Source organism: Lynx rufus, unplaced genomic scaffold, assembly GCF_022079265.1.
Source record: "Lynx rufus isolate CCGP_SWC_20201006 ecotype Redwood Valley unplaced genomic scaffold, mLynRuf1.p SCAF_16, whole genome shotgun sequence".
NCBI lineage: Eukaryota > Metazoa > Chordata > Mammalia > Carnivora > Felidae > Lynx > Lynx rufus.
Window position 1 is genome coordinate 51,030,530 of NW_025814830.1, and position 8,694 is coordinate 51,039,223.

Below are 8,694 nucleotides of genomic sequence, written 5' to 3' on the forward strand. Positions count from 1 at the left end.
GCCACCTTCTGTCCTGCTGAAGTGACACAGTAGAGAAGGCCAGGGTGGGGGGAAGGATGACGTGGGGAAAAGCAGACTCACAAAGCAGAAAGAAGGCCCCGGGCCCTGGTTTCTGGTCTTTTCTGAGACCTGGCTACTTTTATGCCGTTGGGATTCCGTGAGACACCCTTGATTCTGTATAACCCATTTGCACTCTTTTTGAAGCTACTGATTTCTGTCTTGGCGACACCTGGATGCTGCCTTTTTTTTTTTTTTTTAAGTTTATTTGTTTTGAGAGAGACAGAGAGCACAAGTGGGGGAGGGGCAGAGAGCAAGGGGGACAGAGAATCCAAAGTGGGCTCCACGCTCACAGCAGAGAGCCCTACGTGGAGTTTGCACTCACGAACCGTGAGATCATGACCCAAGCCAAAGTCAGATGCTTAACCGACTGAGCCACCCAGGCACCCCTGGGTGCCGCCTTCTCATTTCCCTGCTGGAGCTTCAAGAAATGTCCACTCCTTTCCCTTTGGCCCAGGCAGGCTGGAATCAGTTCTAGTTTGGTGCTGTGATCGAAGGAAGAATATACCAGGGGTAAGAAGCCATTTTTCTCTGCTGTTCATCACGCACACCGACTTCTTCCCAAGCCTGGTTTGGAGCACTTTATACACATTCTCGCGTTACCTCGATCCAGTATCGCTACTGGGTCTCTGTTTCTCAGATGAAGAGAGTGAGGGTCAGAGAGTTGACGAGATTGGGTTATCACCACTCAGCTAAGTAGGGTAGACAGCTGGGATCCAAATCCAAATACTGTGCTGTCGCGCTCCTTGCCATCCTCCCCGGAACCCCTGGATGGCATTCCCTTACTCTCCTGCTGTAGGGTCGGAGACAAACCCCTGGTCCTGCCTCAACTTCCTCATGTGCAAATGGGGTGACACCACCCCCCTTGCCCGTCTCCGTGTTGTCCCGAAGGCCCAGCGTGAAGGGGCACGAAGTGAGGTCACATTGAAATCGGTCGATTTGAGCAACTCACGGCAAAGGCCGGTGTGGGAGAGGGATGCAATTAATCTGAAAAATGCAGTGGTTTTTACTTTTAAAAAAACATGATCCACGGCCTTCAGTCCTCCGCGTGGCCGTGCGTGGCTTCCATTTCCCCGCGTCAACAGCGGCCTGGATTTGGGCTCTTCATAAAGTCCCTGTGAGTTTTTAAAGAACGGACGGCACTTATCTTCTTTTTAAAAAGTTAAATCAACACATGCTTGTTGTAGAAATGTTGGGGGAGGGAACATAAGGAAGAAAACACTTACCCGTGTTCTCTATCCTTGTGATGGATGTATTAAGTCGACTACGAAAGAAACCGTGACAGACACGCCAGCGTGAACGAGTCTGAGAGACTGTCATGCTGGGCCACAGACGTCAGACCCAAAGGCGTATGTATCTTTTGATTCTATTTATACGAAGTTCAAGAAAGGGTAAAACTATCTATAGTGACAGAAGGCAGAGCGGGGGCTGCCTGGGGCCGGAAGTGGGTGGCTGGGGTCAGCTGTCGAGGAGCAACAAAGAAACTCTTCTGGGGCTGTGGGAATGTTCTATGTTGCTCTGTTGGTGGACATGGTTGTTAACATGGGTGTGTACATTCATCAACACATATCACCCTGTTCGTTCGTTCATTTGTTGATTTTTAATGTTTTATTGACTGGTTTGCTTTATTTATTGTTATTTTTTTTTAATGCTTATTTTTGAGGGGCACCCGGGGGGGCTCAGTCGGTTGATCGTCTGACTTCAGCTCAGGTCACGAGCCCCCGGTCCGTGAGTTCGAGCCCCGCGTCGGGCTCTGTGCTGACAGCTTGGAGCCTGGAGGCTACTTCTGATTCTGTGTCTCCCTCTCTCTCTGCCCCTCCCCTGCTTGCGCTCTGTCTCTGTATCAAAAATAAATGTTAAAAAAAAAATTTCAATGCTTATTTTTGAGAGAGAGATTTGAGAGAGAGAGCGCGAGCAGGGGAGGGGCAGAGAGAGAGAGAGGGATGGAGGATCCAAGGCGGGCTCTGTACTGACAGCAGAGTCAGATGTGCAGCTTGAACTCCCGAACCACGAGATCATGACCTCAGTCAAAGTCGGATGCTTAACCCACCGTGCCACCCAGGCACCCCTCAACCTGTTCTTTGGAAGAGGGTGTGTTTTATTTCACGTAAACTATACTTCAATAGCATTAAGAAGGGGGGAGAAATGACCTATAGTCCCGTCACCCCAGAGATAACCGCTGTTAAGGCTCGGTTGTGTGCAGGTAACTCAATCTTAATCAAACAGCTGATTCTATGTTTGAAATAGAAGTTCCAGATAAACACTTGGTCCTCTGCGATACTTTTCCTTAACCTCAGACTTATTTGGTGAATGTGAAGAAAGGAAGGGAGAGGACGATATCTTGTGCTCTTTTGGTTCCCAGCTTTGCCCTCCGAAACCGGGGAAGTGTGGGGTGGGGGTGCATAATCGTTGAGCTACCCGGAATCACAGGCTGCTGAATAGGAAACCTGTTCCCCAAACCCCCCACCCATGAGCCTAGAAAATGAGCTGACTTCACATCAGCTCTGAAGAGGGAGGAGGATGTTCCCCGACTTCACGATGAAAACATGACTCCTCTCCTCACAGCAGGACAAAAAGCACATTTTATTATTTGATCAGTGTGTTAAACGCCATCGGGACGGAATGTGTACTCCATTATGTTGGTGTCTCATGCCTATTAAAAATGAGGTTCGGGAATGCTCTCCTGGCTAATACAATTTTGAGACAGAGTGTTCACAGCAAGCTTCAGGAGAGTGGCCCCAAAAGCGCCACGGATAGGTATGGAATTGGGACCACTTAAGACCAGTTTCGTTGCCCGCTTTTGGTGTTCGGCCTTTGGTTACAGGCACGGCCTCATGCCGTGAAATAGGCTCCAGAAATAGAGTTAAAACAGCTTGCGACCTACTCCTTCCTGTGAGTCCCTGTGTCCCTTGACAGTCTGATAAAACCAGCTGTGTTTGCTCCAGCCCCCGGGAAGTGGCATCTGAGGAGAAACGTGCCATTGCGTGAGTGTGGACAATACAATGGCCCCCGGACGGCCACCCGCAGGACGCCTGGGGAGCAGCGTGCACCAGCCGAGAGGGCAGGAAAACATCTCCCTTTAAACCGGGGGCTCCCGACTAGGGGCGAGGTAGCCTTCCAGGTGACACGTGGCGGGGTCCGGAGACATTCTGGTCGTCACGGATTACGGATGCTACCGGTGTCTGCGGGCAGAGGCCACGGCCGCTGCTAACACCTCACGGTGCACGCGACACGACAGCTGGCCGGCCGTGAAGAACTACCCAGCTCCAAATGTTGACAGCGGCCAGGGCTGGAAACCCTGCACGGACGCTGTATCGAGAGTGCCTGTACGCCAGTTTGTGGGCAAATGGGATCGGTCTGGACAAGTTGTATAGACAGAGAGCTGGTGGTGATCAGGGCCATGTAAACACGGGTTCTGACAGTAACCATGTCAAATAGCTACCGCTCACTCACGGTTTCAAGGTGCCAACTCTGTGCCAGGCTGTGGCATGATCTCATTTCTGTGACCTGGAAAAAGGTTCTGTTATGACCCCACTCTATAGTATATCGACGAGATACATACAGCCGGGAAAGGGAATGGCAAGGAATTTCTCTTCCTGGCATACATTTTTTTAAGAGGAGGTGGGGGCGCCTGGGTGGCTCAGTTGATTAAGCGTCTGACTCTGGCTCGGGTCATGATCTCACGGTTTGTGGGTTCGAGCCCCACGTTGGGCTCTGTGCTGACAGCTTGGAGCCTGGAGCCTGCTTCGGATTCTGGGTCTCCCTCTGTTCTCCCTCTGCCCCTCCCCCCTCTCAAAAATAAACATGAAAAATTTTTTTAAAAAATAAGGGGAGAGGGATGGTCAGAAGGGAGGGGTGTCTGGTTCCCCCGCCTCAACTATGAGCTCTGTGAGGGCAGAATCTCGTGTGACCTGCGTTTGCAGCATAGAACGGAATCCTTGTCCCAAGTTTCAGTTACCCCCGGTCACCCCCTGTCCAGAAGCAGATGATTCTCAGCGGTAGCCTAATGCTCTGTCACAATGCTTACGCCATTCACCTCACTTCATCTTATCACGTAGGCATTTTATCAACTCCCATCATCACAGGAAGGGTGAGCACGATACAGTAAGAGACTTTGAGACAGAGAGACCACATTCACATAGCTTTATTTTTATAAGTTTTTTTTGTTTTTTTCGTAAATTTTTAATGTTTATTTACTTTTGAGAGACAGAGAGACAGAGTGCAAATGGGGCAGGGGCAGAGAGAGAGGGAGACACAGAGTCCGAAGCAGGCTCCAGGCTCAGGGCCGTCAGCCAGAGCCCGACGCGGGCATCGAACTCACCAACCGTGAGATCACGGCCTGAGCCAAAGTCGGACGCTTAACCGACAGAGTCACCCAGGTGCCCCTCACATAACTTTTATTACAGTGTATTGTTGTAATTGTTCTGGGTTATAATTTGTCATTGTTGTTAATCTCTTACAGGGCCTGATAAATTCAACTTTATCGTCGGTGTGTATATACAGGAAAAAACGGTCTCTATGGGGTTCGGTACTACCCGTGGTCTCAGATGTCCACTGCGAGTCTTGGAACGTATCCCCCCGCGGATAAGGGAGAACCAGTTTGCCTAACAAAGTCCTTGGCGCCCAGGAGGTGCGAACAGACTGGTGTTTCACGGAACTGAATGAAACAATGAAGGAAGCATGGAAAAGTGGCTTCGTCGTTAGAATGCTGGCATTGATTTCCAGCCATTCGATAGGCACCGTGGACCCCTCTGGGCCAGGCCCTGGAGACACGGGCAGGCTGGAGCTATCCGATCCTGGCTCTTGAGAGCTGGTTGTTACTTCTTCAGAAATCTTCCGAGGTGACTGTCAGACAGCCAGCGAGCACGCTTAAATTATATAAAATTACAATTAAATTATAGTTTTAAAAAGGTTAATCAAACGTATCCCTTCCTGATTTTTCGACTGCATTTCATGAGGACCTCGGTTCTGAAGGTTAGATGTCTTGCAGTGGTCACCAGACCTTTTCTGTGAAAGGGCCAGATGGGCAGTATTTTATGCTTTGCCAGCCCCGGGCCGAATCTGGCCCCTAAGCCGTTGTTTGCTGGTGTGGCCCCTGGCATGTCGTATCCGTAGGTGGACATGCCCTCTAGCGGGATGCGTCATCTTCCAACTCCCTGTTCAGCGATGCACTCTGCTAGCTTGGAAAACTGCTATGGTGGGGACAGTGACACCACGGAAGGTGTCAAATGCTCTAACTCAGGTTCTCTTCTTTCCAGGAGCTGGCCGTTAAACATTTACCAGTAAACCACCGGGCACAGCGATGGGCAAAAGTGGCACGAGCCCTGCCCTCTTGGAGGGTACAGTGTGTTGGGTCTGTGCACCACTTCATGGTGGGGTGGGGCCGGAGGGGGGCCGGGTGAAGGCGGGTCAGGCTCCCCACTGCCGACCACCCTAAAAAAGACAACACCCAGCTGCAGTCTTGTCTGCCAGAGGGGCAGGAAGGGGGTGCTGAGGTGAACCTCTCCTGGGGCTGGCCATCAGCCCCTAACTCTCCTCCCCCCACCAGGGACTTTGCCACTTTACCGCATTCTTCTGTGGGCAGCCCGCTCTGTCTTCACCCCCCTAGCTCAAGGGGAGACTTCACGTCCCTGGGAGCTGAGACGTGAGCCCACGAGAGCGGTTTACTCCCTTTCCACGGCAACGCCCGCTCCTAGCACCGTGCTCGCCTGACACGGAGTGGGCTCTCCACCCGGGCGACCTAGGGGTGAACCCAGAGGGGGGTGAACTGAAGGGAGAGAGGCAGTTTCAGCGAGCAGGCTGAGAGCAGAAGGTTGTCCTTCGGGACTGGCTCAAACAAGGAGAGATTGCCAGCAGGGAAGGCAGGAAATGATAGGTTTGGCCCGTGACCTGTGGTGAGTGGACTGGCCTGTGGGAACCCAAGCAGAGTGAAGGGTCTGTGAACTTCTGCAGCCTTTGTGCCGCTCTGTAAACCTCTCCCGTCCAATGCCGGGAGGGCGAACTCTCAGGGGCCTGGCTTGTTCTTTGTAGAGTCTGGGTCCTGATATCCAGAGTGACTTGGGTGTGTGATCCATCCATGGAAACTAGACAGGCCTGGGTCTCCTACAGAGACTGGGGGTGGGAGGAGGGTGCAGGGAGGGAGCTTCTGATGGAATCCGGCGGCCGGACTCATTCGGTTTTAGGTCAGGAACCAGGGACGGTGGGAGGCAAAGAGCTCGGCATCTCACTCGCTGAGTACCAGCACGGCCCACTGTACAGACCGGTCCTGTTGCCGGCACTTCCCTAAGCACCAGGGAATAGGTGAGTGTTGACTCTCAATTGATCAGTCGCTGCATTTTTGTTTCCCCCCGGGTACCCGCGCAGGAAAACATTACAAAGAAGGAGTGGGAAAAATGTGGAATTTCAGGTCAAGCCAAATTTTGGGTTCACATCTTGGCTGGATTCCCACAGTTGTCTGACCATCTCTGAGCCTTAACTTCCTCACCTTTAAGACGGGGATGATAACGATTCTTGCCTTCTGGGCTCATTGGGAGGAAGGAAGGAGAGTAAACAGGAAAGCCCCGGCATAGTACCTGCAGCACTTGGTGTGCTGCTCATTTTTATCATAATATTCCGATTTAACTTTTACCAAAGCAGGAGCTGAGGATGTCTGGAATAGTCCTGGAAGAAATAAGGAATTCCTTGCACTCTGGTACATTCCACTGGAGTTTTGCACCCTTGACCAGGGAGAGGAGTGTCCATGGCGGTCACTGAAGTGGACAGCAGCTGCTCTGAGCTGTCCTACTCCGTGACTTCATGCTGGCCCCCATCACCTCCCTCCTGGGAACTCCCGACAGCCTCCGCACTGGTCTCCCTATCTCCACGCCGCTCCTTTGCTAACCCCGTCCATGTCATGCTGTGGCCAGTGACCTTATCAAGGTGACATCTATGAGCCACTCTCATGCGTAGTCCATGCGGTGGCTCTCCACTACTCTCGGAGGAAAGTCTGGTCCCGGCACAACCTGCTTGGCCCCTGCTCACCTCTTAGGCCTCTGCCCTGCAACCCTGGGATATTTTGCAGGCCTTGGCAAATGCATGTAGTTTCCCAGACAGGCCTAGTATTCTCCCCTCGCCTCTTTTCTCCGTGCCATCCCCTCTTCCAGGAGCACCGTTTCCCTTCTTTACCTGATTCCTGAAGACCTCGCGGAGTCAGGATGTGAACCCCAGGGCCACAGTCTGGCTGGATTAGGTGTCCCTCCTCTGTTCCTGCAGCCCAAGCACCGCGTGGTTATTGCCTTTACATTGTCCCAGGCTCTAAGCTCAGAGCCTGATGAGCTAAGTGAGCCTGGCATGTTACTCGGCCTCTCTGTACCCTCATCTGCCAGAGGGGATGGTGATGGCACCTATATTATAGGGTTGCTATGGGAAGGAACAGTTGTATGCATGCACAGCACTCAGCATACAGGAGGAGCTCAATAAAGGGTTGAACAACTGACCTCACCCCACCCCTTAATGGCCTGGGAGTCCTGGTCACAACCACGCCCTGAATCCACATGTGTACCACATGGTAGGGGGTGGGGGTGGGCTTGACCCTTTCTTGCCCAATGATTTTCTCAAGGCCATAGTGAAGTTTAGAACAGAATTTGCCAGCAAATTGTGAGGAATTGACTAATTCCCTGTTTTCTCACCTAACTGCCTCCTCCAGGGCCCAGGAGGAGAGAACAGCTCTGTCCCTCTCCTGACACATACCATATGCTGGGCCCCCCAGCCCTGCCCCCACCCCCACCCCCAGCCCTGGCCAGGCTCAGGGATAGGATCCTTCCAGGAGCTCCTACATCGTGTCTGTTCTTGGGAAAGAGTGGGGAGGGGATAATCCCCATCGCAGGGACGCTGTGGGCAAAGTGCCAGCATTCACGATGTAATTCAACACACACTCACATATTCACTACAGAGGTATCTTCACTTAACAAAAAAGGCAAAAAATCCGGGGGTTTAAATGGCATTAGCTGCAGAAGCGTGTGGCCGTGAGAAAGCCTGGCTGAGGAGCTGAGTCTGGGTGGCTGCGTGTGCGCCCTTAATGGCAGAAAGGGGACGTTTTGCCTCAGAGTTAGAGTTCCTGAGTGACACTGTGGTTCACTCCACAGGGGTGCTTCCAATATGATTCCCTCCCAGCCTTGTGCTGGGCCTGCGGATGCAGGGATGAACGGCCTGGCCTGAGCGCAGAGGCAAAGAAGCAGGCACTGCTGGGGCGCAGGCAGAAGACAGAGTGGCCCGGTAACTTGGGGAGGGACTTTGTTGTCTAGGTGCCTGGGAGGGGTCGGACTCGAGGGGCAGAAGGAGGGGGGCTGGGGAGTCTGTCCCCTCCCCCCAGACGGCTCGAAGCCCGGCAGACATGTGTAAAAGACCAGGGGGCTTGCAGAATCCGCCAGGCTGAGACAGGGCAGTGTGGGTTCATTATCCGGTTAACTGAGGGGCATTTTCAATTCGAGGAACCATCCTGTTCTACGACCCCATCTAGCCAGCCAGGTAGACAGCTTGAGCTGTGGAGGGGGTGTCAGAGGTCAAGCGGCCCAGCCCCGGCCCCTCCAGCCCGGCCCAGCCCAGCCCAGCCCAGCCCAGCCCAACTCAGCCCAGCCCAGCCCCGGTTCCTGGGTTTGC

The 8,694-nt window shown here is 52.9% G+C and overlaps 1 long non-coding RNA gene across 2 annotated transcripts; it reads right to left on the reverse strand.

Annotated features, from left to right (window-relative positions):
• Positions 1 to 4,412: 4,412 nt before the first annotated feature.
• LOC124511874 (uncharacterized) lies at positions 4,413 to 7,778 on the reverse strand. 2 transcript variants are annotated; one of them, XR_006961974.1, is made up of 3 exons: positions 7,222 to 7,778; positions 5,623 to 6,717; positions 4,413 to 4,925 (listed from the first exon to the last, which is right to left on the reverse strand). It is a non-coding gene; the product is annotated as an uncharacterized LOC124511874 (long non-coding RNA). The 2 variants fall into 2 exon arrangements; XR_006961975.1 differs by having other exon boundaries at positions 5,623 to 5,797; positions 6,542 to 7,778.
• Positions 7,779 to 8,694: the final 916 nt, after the last annotated feature.